Source organism: Sapajus apella, unplaced genomic scaffold (assembly GCF_009761245.1).
Source record: "Sapajus apella isolate SASKATOON/1434 unplaced genomic scaffold, GSC_monkey_1.0 scaffold74, whole genome shotgun sequence".
In the NCBI taxonomy this organism is placed as follows: domain Eukaryota; kingdom Metazoa; phylum Chordata; class Mammalia; order Primates; family Cebidae; genus Sapajus; species Sapajus apella.
The window spans coordinates 2306840-2320298 of record NW_022437014.1 but is presented as its reverse complement, the minus strand read 5'-3'; the positions used below and the strand labels follow the sequence as shown (position 1 = coordinate 2320298).

Below are 13459 nucleotides of genomic sequence, written 5' to 3'. Positions count from 1 at the left end.
AAGATAGGGAAAGAAAGAGGACTGAAGAGTTCATCTTGGGAAAACCCAGTATCCATATTCAAGAAGGAGTAGGAGGAAGAGTCATAGAATATGGGAAAAGTGATTGGAAGGATTAAGAGAACAAGGAATATGCAGTGTCCCAAAAGATGGAGAGGAGAGGGTTTAGGGAGGCAGGGTTGGGGGCAGAGCAACAGGGATCAACATTTGGATGACTGGATTATGTGGATTCGTCTCCCAAAAGTTACAGAAAAGCCACCTCTGAATGCTTGAAAGCAGGTAATGAATAAGGCAGATACCATATGATATTGACCACCATAGAGTCAAATTTAGATCATCTGCTTCACAAGTCTCCCATGCATATTCCTGTTCTCTCATCCCTTTCCGTAGCACCTCAGTGACCCCCCAGGCAGAGTTGCTAAGATGTCCACAAAAGCCTGACCTTTTCCTTTGTTTCAAATTCTTGAGAACTGGTCTTTCTCCAAGATCTAGGAATTAGACAGGGGCTGCTACTGCAGGGACCTTAGAGGGCTGGGAAATCTTGTTCCCCAAAAGTCATTTGACCAACTTGTAGACAGCATTGTCTTGACAGCTGAGTGTCAAACAGCAGGCTTTACTTTAGGTTCAGACTTGCCAGGGTTCTAAAACCACAGCACTGAGTTTAATCTGCAAGCTGTAGAGGAGGCAGGGGATGGTGAACTCCTACAGATTTGCCCTAAGCCTGCCATGGCTTTCAGACCTGTGAACATTTTAAATAAAAGTCTGTTTTGATGGAGAATACAAGATATTCCATCTTCTACTTCAAAGTCTGAAACAAGTATTGTGCGTTCATGACATAGGTATTAGGCCACTTGCACATTGCTATAAAAAAATAGCCAAGACTTGGTAATTTATAAAGAAAGAAGGGTTAGTTAGCTCACAGTTCTGCATGTACTGGAAGCATGATAGCTGATATTTGCTAGGCTTCTGGAGAGGCCTCAGGAAACTTAAAATCATGGCAGAAGGGAAGTGGGAGCAGGCATGTCACATGGCCAGAACAGGAACAAGGTGGGCGTGGGGGAAGTGCCACCCACATTTAAATGACCTGATCTCATGAGAACTCACTCCACTATCATGAGGACAGTACCAAGGGGATGGTGCTAAACCATCCATGAGAATTTTGCCCCCATGAGTCAGTGGCATTCCATCAGACCCTACCTCCAACATTGAAGATTACAATTCAATGTGAGACTTGGGCAGGAGCAACATCCAAACTATATCAACATCTAAAGGCCTAGGTAGCTCACAATGAGTCAGTTAAGGAGGATGTCAGACCTGGGTAAAGAGTGAGGGTGGTGAACATTCATTCATTCATTCATTCAGCGTGTAATATGTACCATGGTGGACACTTGGGATATAATGATGAAGACAGACATGATCCTCTCCTTCATGGAGCTTACAGCCCAACAGGGACACAGGAAACAAGGCAAAGGTGATGGAGATAAACATAAAGGGACCTACATTAGACAGGGTTGTCAGAGAACGCCCCATATAGGAGGTGACATCTAAGCCAGCTATAAAATATGAGCTGTTACTAGATTTCCCAATGAGGGAAAGGGCAAAGCATGAGCAAAAAGGCCCTTTGTTGGGAAGGGTTTGCTTCTGTAGAACCGAAGGAAGATCAGGGCAGTAGGAGGGCTGTCAGCCAGGAGCTGGAGATATTGGTGTGAAGTGAGGAGGAAGGCCATGGTATGGAGTATGGACTTTATTCCATGTTTACCAGCAGGCCACTGAAGGTTTTAAGCAGGAGTGACAAGCTGTGGCTTGGGTTGTAAGATCCTGGCTACTGTGTGGAGAATGAATGGAGCTGGTGGAGAGTGAGAAGCTAGGAGACCAGTTTAGGAAGCTATTGCAGTGATGAGGTGAGTGGCAACGGTGAACATCAGAAGTTGTTGCATTTTCTGATGTAGCATAATGGACACGGGGGATTATCTGTTGCAAATGACTCTCTTTTCAGCAGCTATTGTGAGTGATTGAGACTTATCTGTATGAACTATTCACCTTCATACCTCCTGTTTACTACTCAGCATTGCTGGAAGAGCTGAACAGTCACTAGGATCATTTTTCAATTATAGAAAAATAAATTCTAAGCCTTAGAGAAAGAGCACATGAGGAAGAAAGGGAGGGATACAGCTGCTAGCAGAGAAGACATACACTTCCCAGCTCCACCACGGTGACTCTTTTAACTCAAAGAGGTTTTTTGATTTTCCAGTGAGATTCTGGCCTCAATTCCTGTCCTAGGATCAGAAAAAGCACGATAGTTCCTTTATACATCTTTTCTTTTAAAAATCTCTCTGGAAAATACCATAAATGTGCTACTCTATTGGGGTTCAATAATAAAGGGAAAAGTTTTGCTCTTTATACCCATTTCTACTTGAACACTTCGTTTCTCTTTATTTTTCATGTTTGCTGGGTCATTCTTACTTTAGCTTTGGCGAATAAGAGCAGCAGCCTCCTGGGAATTTAGTGCTCGGTATCTAATATTCAGTGCTGGGTGTGGGTGTTAGCAAATGCCAGGGAAAAGAAATCTTGCTCATCCTTCCCTTTCCAGCTGTAATCATGTAGAGTTTCCCTTGTGGCACTGGTGGAACCTGGGACCTGACCTCATTGGTCCCACTAATGACTAGGTAGGAATAAATAATTTAGATTGTTAATGAGGGTTTGAGCTATTTCCCCAATGAGCCCAACTTTCTGACAGCCTTAGACTTTAGAGCTCAGTGCAGTATGTTTCTAAAGCTGCTGCCATTCTCATGCCCTTTCCTCACAGTTGGAAAAGAGCTGGAATTCGGTTTTTAAAAAAGTATGGATCTCCTGGAGATGGGCAGTGTCTGATAGCACCCTGGGAAGTAAAGTCTCGCCTAGGTGGTTCATTCCAGCCATTGCTGAAGAAACTGAACAAAACAGACCATACATGAGAACCTAATTTCCACTTTGAACTTCTTTTCACATAATTTAGAAGTTAAATCACTGTCAATTTGTGATGAATCCATTATCATCTCTTTTTTCAAGGGTTGCACCTAAATTTGGGGGCACTTCTGACATGCCAAGGAATGGGTGAGAGTTAGCAAAGCACTTCCATGTCCTTGCCGGCCCACACTGGCATCCCCTGGGCCATTCTCATCTCTGTCCACTCTTTGGTGGTTGGTACACAGGTTTACAGGTTCTCTGTGTCAGGGTTATGCTGCTCTTAGTCATACAGGAAAATCTCACTGCTCCCACACCATCCACGTAACAAGAACTCCATGGCCTCAGGAGCCCAGGGGACACTGATCCCCTGCCACAGTGTGGCCTGTGAAGCTGGGCAGCTCGGCCTCATCTGCCTACCTAAAAGATGGCAAACACGGACCCATCTCTCTGCACTGCAGCACTGGAGACCATGTTTTCGACACATGAACTTCTGGAGGATGTTCAAACCACGGCAACCCCTTTTGGGGATCTCATAGACCAACAGTTTTCAATGCTGGTCCCTGGATTGGCAGCAAAAGCATCACCGGGGGACTCGTTAGAACTGCACATTCTCCAGCCCCAGCCCAGACTTACTGAATCTGAAACCCGAGGGTTGGGCCAGCAGTCTGTGTTTTAACAAGGCCTACAGCTGACTCCCATGTGCTCAAGATTGAGAACAGCTGTCACAGAGAACGTCGTGGGTTTCCTTGTGCTAACCTCTTCTACACGTGAATTCCTAACTTGGGCCCGGTCCTGGGCCGCTGCTCTGCCCTGCCTCCCTTCAGGACCATTCATTTGTTTCTGCTCAACCCCTGAGACCTGGGCAACAGCCCAGGCACACCCCTGCTTTTCCTGCAGCCTGCACAGCAGGATCCCCCGAGAGGCAGCCTTCATTTGGAACGATTTCTTTCCCACTCCTGTTTCCCAACCTTTCAGGCATTGAGTTGACTAAACTGAGTAAGAAATAGGCCAAATCTTCTGTTCCACAAAAACTAATTACCTTCTCTGTCCTCCTTGGTCCTACCCTGTGAGGTGGGGGAGTTCTTTTCCTTTTTTCCCCAAGCACATACCTCGTGTTGTCCGTGGCCCTCTCCACTGGGCAGGTGGCCCTGAGATGTTGGGACAGGCTCATGTCCCAGGATAGTTTTCTGGCTCCTCTGACAACCTCTGGCCCTGGAGGGAGAGGCATAGGAAGGTTGAAGCTGGCCAGCTTTCTTCAACCACTGATGCTGCAGCATAAGTATCACAGTTTTCCCAGGGTGTGTCTGTCTCTACTCTTGATTTATGCTCTTTCCTTTGGTGATTTTAGCTTTTCCAGGGATTTTCCATGCCCTCCTCTTTCTCCCTGCCAGTGAAGCCTAAACCCACTTGTTCAATCCCCACCTCTCAGAGAAGCTCCAATTTTGCATTTCTGGAGCAGCCCCATTCTCTGTACCTCACGGCCAACGTGGCCAAAACTTAACACTTCACCCTCCACAATAAACCCCCTGGTTCTCTTGCATTTCCCTTGATCCTTTCCCAGCCTAGTGAGTTCCCATCACCGTTTGAATCTCAGTTTTGACATCAACCATGGGCAGGCTTCCCTGACGTTTCTCCACATCCAACCAAGCCTGGGCACTGTCCACTGTGCACCTTCTGTAGCTTTCTAATGTGGGCCTCTACAGAGCCCCTCCCCAGTAGGGGCAGGATCCCAAGGGTCTGTCTCTCATTCACCTTGGCGCCTTCCAGTCTAACACAGATGCTCATGTCAAACCAGAATTGTAGCCGCCTAGAAAGATCAACCCTTTTCCTAGTAGGCTACCTTATAACTGCAGAGTTCCCATGTACAAGCACACTGAAAGAGGTATAAACACACTTCCAGTCACCTGTAACAAAGCTGGAAGCCCAGAGCAGGCCCAACATTTTGTCCTAAGTCACTGGGGCAATGGCTACACTCACATCCTTCACACTGGGCCTCCTAGACGACAGTCACCATCCTATGAGGCTGAAAACCCTACTCAGCCATTTATTATCCCATCACCTTCAGGACCACAACTTTACTAGTCTAGAGACTCTAGCCCTGGAAAAGCCAAGTTGTAAATCTTTATGCTTCATGGAAGAACTTTCTGGAAAGTCTCAAGCCATCAACAGTTTACATTCCTAGATTCGCATTCCCTTGCTGCGTCCACCAATTCTAAATGATTATGTCACAATCCTATTCTTTTATTTTTTCATGTTTAAGGTGTGCACTTCATTCAACTGGTCTCAAGTCAGTGTGCAGGTAAGCCCTGCCTGCCTCCACCCACTTCCAGGGAGACCAAAAGCCTTCATACATCTCAAGTTGAGGGACAAAAAAGGGGTAGCCACAGAGGCTAAAATCTTTCAAAATGAAACAAAATAAAAAAGTATTAAGGTGAAATTAAAAAATTTTTTCATTACATAATTTACAACAAAAGCAATGCTGTTACCTCTTCCGTGTGGACTCAGGAGAGGACTGGGCCATTCTCCTTAGAGAGAAGTGGGGTGGCTTTTGGGATGGCAAGGGACTTCCTGTAACAATGCATCTGACCATATTTGGAATGACTTAAAAAAAAGAACAATGTACAGTCAAGTCCTTGGCCACATTGTAGAACTTTGGGGGATGTTTGCTCTAACCGACTGCTGTCATCTTCACTGTTCCAGTTTTTAAATCCCGAGTCAAGCCAAAAAAAAAAAAAAAGCCATGCCAATCTTACCTTGTTTTCTGCGCAAGTTAGGTTTTGTCAACAAAGGGTGTAAGGCAACTAAGTCACAGTCTGCCTAGAAGCATTTGCAGCGGATGATGGAGGGGCCAGACTCGTCTTACTCCTGCTTGCTGATCCACATCTGCTGGAAGCTGGACAGCTAGGCCAGGATGGAGCCGCGGACCCACACGGAGTACTTGCAGTCGGGAGGAGCAACGATCTTGATCTTCAGCGTGCTGGGCGCCAGGGCGGTGATCTCCTTCTGCATCCTGTCGGCGATGCCAGGGTACATGGTGGTACCGCCAGACAGCACTGTGTGGGCGTACAGGTCTTTGCTGATGTCCACCTCACATTTCATGATGGAGTTGAAGGTAGTTTCGTGGATGCCACAAGATTCCATGCCCAGGAAAGAAGGCTGGAAGAGCCCTCAGGGCAGCGGAACCGCTCGTTGCCGATGCTGATGACCTGGCCGTCGGGCAGCTCTTGGCTCTTCTCCAGGGAGGAGCTGGAGGCCGCCGTGACCATCTCCTGCTGGAAGTCCAGGGCAATGTAGTACAGCTTCTCCTTGATGTCACGCGTGATTTCCAGCTCAGCCGTGGTGGTGAAGCCGTAGCTGCGCTGGGTGAGGATCTTCACGAGGTAGTCAGTCAGATCCCGGCCAGCCAGGTCCAGACACACACAGGATGGTATGGGGGATGGCATACCCCTTGTAGATGGGCACAGTGTGGGTGACCTCGTCACCAGAGTCCATCACAATGCCAGTGGTCCAGCCAGAGGCGTACAAGGACAGCACGGCCTGGATGGCCACGTACATGGCTGGGGTATTGAAGGTCTCAAACGTGATCTGGGTCATCTTCTCGCCGTTGGCCTTGGGGTTCAGGGGGGCCTCAGTAAGCAGCACGGGGTGCTCCTCAGGAGCCACACGCAGCTCATTGTAGAAAGTGTGGTGCCAAATCTTCTCCATGTCGTCCCAGTTGGTGACAATGCTGAGCTCCATGGGGTTCTTCAGGGTCAGGATGCCTCTCTTGCTCTGGGCCTCATCACCCACATAGGAATCCTTCTGACTCATGCCCACCATCATGCCCTGGTGCCTGGAACGCCCCACGATAGAGGGGAAGATGGCCCGGGGAGCGTCGTCGCCCGCGAAGCCATCCTTGCACATGCCGGAGCCCTTGTTGACAACGAGTGCAGCGATATCGTCATCCATGGTGAGCTGGCGGCAGGTGTGGACCGGGGGCGGAGCGGCAAGGGCGAGGCTCTGTGCTCGCGGGGCGCACGCGGTCTCCACGGCCCACAATCCTTATTCTAATCAGACCTCCCTCTCCCACATTAAAAGATCTGCCTTAAGCGTCAGAATTTTCATAAATAAGACCCTGCTCTTCTTCTATTGAGACTTCCTTATGGTGGAAACCATGCACTCAGCTTTGCCTTATTATCAAGTAATTTGGGGAGCCAGCATGCAACGAGGGAGTGCTTACCTATGCCTTTCCAGCTCATCTAGGGGATTGTTGCTTTGCATTCAAAGGGAGTTTTGTTCTTTCACAGTCTTCTACAGTAAAGAAGTTCCACATCTTGAGATGTTAATGCCCATGTGCTTGAAAATTCGAACAGCCATGGAGACAATAGCTAAAATACTTAGTTCTCTGGATCAAAAGAACCTTCGGCTTCTGACTGCAGACTATCTGCAGACGAAGACGCGATGATGTGGCGCCATCTGAGAACTGACCAGCAGAGGGTGCTCTTGAGAAAGAAGAACGATTTGCAAGAGTCTTCTGTCAGGGATGGCAAATTCCCACACAGGAGGCACCGCGTAGTTGTAATTATCGTAATTAATGGTAAAGGCAAATGAACTTCCACAGGACATGATCCAGAACAGCCATAGAGTGATAGAGGTGCCAAGTTCGGGAAACCCAGCGAGGACCTTCCCAAAGTGGTATTCAGGCTAGGATTTTAAGCCTCTACTGGGGTTTGGCGTTCTTACCAAATCTCCTAAAATAACAAAATTTCCTCCAGTAATTCTGAGCACTGTGGCATATAGCACATGCCATCTTGAGGTCCTTCTGAACTACTCACTCTGGGGTTCCTGAGAAATTATTCTGAAACAAAAGTCACTCTAAGCCGGAATTGGCAAACTTTTTCTGCAGAGGGCCAGATAACAGATATTTTCCCTTTTGTAGGACATACAGTTTCTATGACAATCTTGCAAATAGAAGAACTATTTGCCCTGGTAGCTGGGACTACACGCATGTGCCATCGCACTTGGCTCAAAGTTATCTAATTCTTCTTCTGTGGAGCTCAGTGCCTTTCCTTGCCTTTGAGCTATTTTGTAACTGTAGATTGTAGATAACTGACAGCAATGCAACAGAAGCTTGTTTTAGACATGCAACTGAATTCTGTCTAGTGGAAGCTCAACTGACTTATATCCCCTTTGGTAAGGAAGCCAGTTTTTCATCCATTTGCAAATTCATTTCATTATTCCTGATCTTTAAATGTGTCTTTTTAAATTTTTGCTCTGACCAATTGTAACATCATCCTGGTTCCAAATCTGTTTTAGGAAGCTGTCTTGGGACATGAACCTTGTAGGTTAAAAACAGGCACAGAAAACATGAAACTAGTGGGTGTGGCTGTAGTCTAATGAAAATTTATAGTCACTGAAATTTGAATCTCATGTAATTTTCATGTCACAAAAATATTTTTTAAACAATTTTTCATCATTAAAACAGAAAAACCATTATTAACTCATAGGCCATCTAAAAACCATCCAGATTTGGCCCATAGGCTGTGGTTTGGCAATTCCTGCTCTGAGCCAACCCTCAGCCCAACTTCTAAACTCCATCTGTCATGTGCGTGTCTCTCTGAGAGAATATCTTTATGAATTCTTCTTCCTAGACCATCCAGAAATAGCTATCCACCTCAAGAAAGACAAAGGAACCAAAACATCTCTTTCAGGACGTACTATGTCCATTGCTAAGCAAAGTGCTGTTAAAAATTCTGACTGAGTTAAGGGGGTTAATAAAAACACATGATTCTCAAGGGTCAATACAATTGCTCTTTCTGGTGTGAATACTAACGACATCACGCATTTCTTGCCAAGGAGTCCCTTTGCCGGATTGGCGCCAGATTAAGGGAGAGAGGGAAGGTGGAGCTGGATCAACTGAGGTTTGGGCCCCGAAAGAACCTTACTGGTTGAGCTTTTTGGCATGTGACTTAACTCTCTAGCTTCTGATATCTCTTCTGTAATATGAGGGGATATAATTATCTGATAGGGCTTTAGGGAGGGTGTTGAGAGCCTGAAACACAGTAGGCACTAAGTTGATGTTAGTTTTTATTACCTAACAGATAGAGATAAACCCTAAGAAATGCCATTTCTTTTTGTGAGAACAGAGGCGCTCTTCAGTGATAGTGATGGGACATAATAGGAATGGATTGTAAGGCCTTGGAGAGCAGGATACAAACTAAGTTCTTCTTATTCTGAATTACTTAGCTCAGTGCCTGGCACCTGAGGGGGTCTCAGCTGTAGGGAAAAACCTATACTTCAATAGAAAATAATGCACTGTTTAGAGTTTTAGTCTTCCAAGTTATCTAATTCTTTTCTTTCTCTTTTTTGTTTTTAGAAACAGGGTCTTACTATATTTCCTCAGCTGAAATGAGCTCAAATGATCCTCCCACCTCAGCCTGATCTTCCTGCCTCAGCCTCCTGAGTAGCTGGGACTACAGGCATGAACCTCAGCACTTCGCTCGGAGTTATCTCTGTGGGAGCTCAGTGCTTTCCTTGCCTTTGAACTATTTTGTAACTGTAAATTATAGATGACCGATAGCAATGCAAAAGATTTCTTGTGTTAGACATGCAACTGAATCGTGTCTAGTAGATGCTCAACTGCTTTGTCTCCTCCTTTGTGAAAGAAGCCAGTGCATTTGCATTAAATCTGTTGTGACGTCAATACGTAGCCTCTAAAATCTCCAGTTATGCTCATGAAAGAAGGTGAACAGAAAAGGCAAATAACATCATCATAATATTATGAAAATAGTTCTGACCTTGTAGATCCCCTATAAGGGTCTCAAGGACCCTCAAGAGACATTGGAATGCTCTTTGAGAACTGATGTTATAAAGTAAACCAAGGTGACAGAGGTGGCAGTAGTGATTTTGTATGGGGAGTGTGCCGGTACATCATGCTCGTCCCTTCTTGGAGTGACAGTTGGCTTTCCCTAGCATTCTGGAACAGCCTTTCCTGGTGCGTGCCATATGCAGGCGTGTGCATGTGTCACAGCATCTGCTGATCTGTGCTGGGATTCTCTGTTACAAGCTCGAGTGGGGACAGGAAATGGAGTGACGGTGGGGAAACAAGCCCCATTCTTTTTTCCCAAAGAAGCTCGGAGTGAGTCTTCGAAACTGCATTTGCAAGGGCCTTTGTCCTGAAATTCTTTCTTGATCTTTTTCTTAAATCCTGGCTTGGAGAGTGAAGCCTCTGGAAGCTTCCTCTCTTACTCAGATGACCCTGCTTCTGACACTTAGAGGGTCACTGGGGTCTGAGATGACGGAGAAGCAATTATTAGAAGAGTAGTCAGGAAAGGAGGAGAGTTTTTCCTCCTGAGAGTCCTGAAGAAAAACACCAACACTCTGCGCCTTCCCTGTTAGAATCACTCTTCCTGTTCTGCCTTGCACAGCGCCCTTGATACCAGAAAATATTTTCAGTGCAAGATGAACCTGGAAGCTACTGCTGATACTTTCTAGGTATCAAATGACCACTGTGAAGAAAAAGTAAATATTGACACTAGCTCATTGATTTCTTCATTTTAGAGAAGTGACTCAGAGGTTTGAAGCTTATAAATAATCCATTTATTCTATAAATAAGAACAGATTGAGAGTTTTTATTATCACTTCCCTCTTATGTACTTACATTCTGACTTACACTAGAAGATCACAGTAAGCGTTAAATCTTTGGAATCAGGAGAAACCTAGGTTTGTATCCTTGATCTGCCACTTCATGGCAATGAGAATTTAGAGAAACGTCAACTGTTCTAAACCCCACGTTCCTCATCTATGAAGTAGGGGTAAGCTAGTTTGAGTTCCTCCCGAAGCAGAGCCTGCGCCAAGGACCTGGATGCAGGTAGCTTATTTATTAAAGATCATGTTGAGGGTGATCCCGGAAAGAAGAAATGTAGGAAGAGAGAAAATGAGGCAGATTTAAGTAGGAAAAAGCAATATGGCATATTATTGAGCTGGTTACTGTTGTGACTGATTGAGGATGGAGCATCCTTTTAGGGACGCACAGAGAAACCACATAAAATGCATCCAAAGATGTCTCTTTGAAAGGGCGGAGGCCTGAGACATTTCTCCAGACTCATCCCTCATTGGTTGAGAATTGCCCCAGGGCATCCATTTTCACTGGGAAAAATGAGCTTGCAGAGACATCTCCACAGCAGCTGTGGCTGAAATCAGCAGTGGATCGTGGATGTGTCATGAGGCACAAAGCTATCTGCTACAGGAGATAAATTATATCCATGTCCTACAGTTATTGTGAAAATTAGATGAAGGGCCATCTAAAAAATGTCTAGCATTGTGCTTTGCTCAAAGGTAAGTACTTAGTAAATGTTCACTTTATTGTTGCAGCTGCTGTTATGATCATTATGATTATTATCGTGATATGTTCGTGAGTCAGAGAAATGGGTGAATATACGACTTAGAGGACTCCAAGAATGACATATACTCTGCAGCCTACCTCTTCTATGCTACAGCCTGCATGATTTCCCATGACCAATGGCCAATTGTTGTCATTGTTAGGGGTCATTATACTACTTTTACTTTCTTACACTTTTTGATATTTTCTCAAAATTTGGGCTCAAAAAGAAAGTATATTGTGTCAGTTGTTTGTGATGGAAAATGGTTGCTAATTATGATGCTAGAGCGGCACCATCCAACAGAAACTTCCACGGTCGTGGCACTGCTCTGGATCTGCGTTGTCCAAAACAATAGTCACCAGCTGCATGTGGCTACTGGGCACTTAAAACATGGCTAGTTCAGCTAATGAACTGAATTTTTAATTTTATTGAAAGTTCTAGTTAATTTATACCTGAATGTGAATAGCCAAATGCAGACACAGGGAAGGAGAATTAGAGATAGTGTTCCCAGAGACAGTGGAAATGTCCCTTTCCCCAGGGCTAAATTAAGGTGGTGCAGCCAGCAACGTACTTCCTCCAGCCCCTGGACCTGAAGCCCATGAAATCTGATTTCCAGGTTGGCGCATGGTGGTATCACCAAGGCCAAAGGACTGCTGGCTGAAGATAATGTCCCCATGATGTTGTGAAGACATGGAGCCAGCACAGGTTGGAGGAGGAGAGGTGACAACCTCCACTCAGCTTTGGCCCATTGTTTTGTGTGCAGAGCCAACTGCTGACCCCTTTGCAGGGGAGAGCTTCATTCTTAGCTGCCCTAAAATGAGAGAAAGATTAAAGAGAAGTCCACCCACCCAGTGCTTTCTACTTCCTAAAGGTTACATTACCCTAGAGACAAGATTTTTGGCTGGGTGCAGTAGCTTATGCCTATAATCCCAGCACTTTGGGAGGCTGAGGTGGGCAGATCACCTGAGATCAGGAGTTCGAGACCAGCCTGGCCAACACAGCAAAACCTCATCTCTACTAAAAGTGCTCAAATTAGCGAGGCATGGTGGTGGGTACCTGTAATTCCAGCTATTCAGGAGGCTGAGGCAGGAGAATCACTTGAACCCAGGAGGCGGAGGTTGCAGTGAGCTTGAAGTGGGACCTATTTTGGAGCATAGGTTTCTGTCACTTGCAACCAAAGAAGTCCTGATTAATGAATACTCAGGGTCAACTGGGGTGGCTGAAAGTGGGAGAGGATGAGCGTCAGAATGGCCATACTGGTTGGTGTGGCGGGAATTCAGACATGAGGCACTGAGGGTCTCAACCAGGGCGTTCGGGGGCTAGGGAGCAAGGAGGGGAGTTAAGAGGTGAGCAGGAGCTGTCTGGCAGTTTCCTCTCTTCGAAGGTTGCTGTCAAGTAGAGTTTAATGGTTCTTTACCACCTCTGCCTTTTTAATGCCCCTTTACCTCTTTCATTTTTTAGTTTTTATTTTTGAGATGGAATCTTGCTCTGTCACCGGGGCTGGACTGCAGTGGCATGATCTTGGCTCACTGCAACCTCTGCCTCCCAGATTCAAGCAAATCTCGTGCCTCAGCCTCCCAAGTAGCTGGGATTACAGGTGCCCACGACCACACTTGGCTAATTTTTGTATTTTTAGTGGAGATGGGGTTTCACCATGTTGGCCAGGGTGGTCTTCAATTTCTGACCTCAAGTTATCCACCTGCCTCAGCCTCCCAAAGTGCTGGGATTACAGGTGTGAGCATGGTGCCCAGCCTCCTTCATTTGTTTTGACCATTTTGTGAGAGAAATGAATCAGGTATTCTTGTCCCCACTGTATAGCAGGAGAGGTTAAAGGACTTGCCTGAGGTCGCATGGGAGCGCTGGGGTGTAGTTCTGGTTCTCTATAGCATGCTAATGCATGAGCACAGTGTGGACTGAGCTCCCCTGGCACCGTCTTTCTGTTGCTTCATGGTGGAGATGCAACACCCCCCTCCTGGCTTTTCTTATGTCTTCCAGGGACAAACAGCAGTAGTTCTCGCAAGGAAAAGCCCAGGAGCCCACGGCCTTCTTCATTAAAATAAATTCTGCCTGAGTCTCCTGGTTCTAAATAGAAGAAAATGTAGATTTGGGGCAGAACCGAAGGGAAAGGGATTTCCCTTGGCAAATTATTTGCAATT

The 13459-nt window shown here is 46.0% G+C and overlaps 1 pseudogene across 1 annotated transcript; it reads right to left on the bottom strand.

Annotated features, from left to right (window-relative positions):
* Positions 1-5215: 5215 nt before the first annotated feature.
* Positions 5216-12205, bottom strand: LOC116532014 (annotated as a pseudogene). Its single transcript, XR_004260675.1, has one exon. The product of XR_004260675.1 is annotated as an actin, cytoplasmic 1-like (transcript).
* Positions 12206-13459: the final 1254 nt, after the last annotated feature.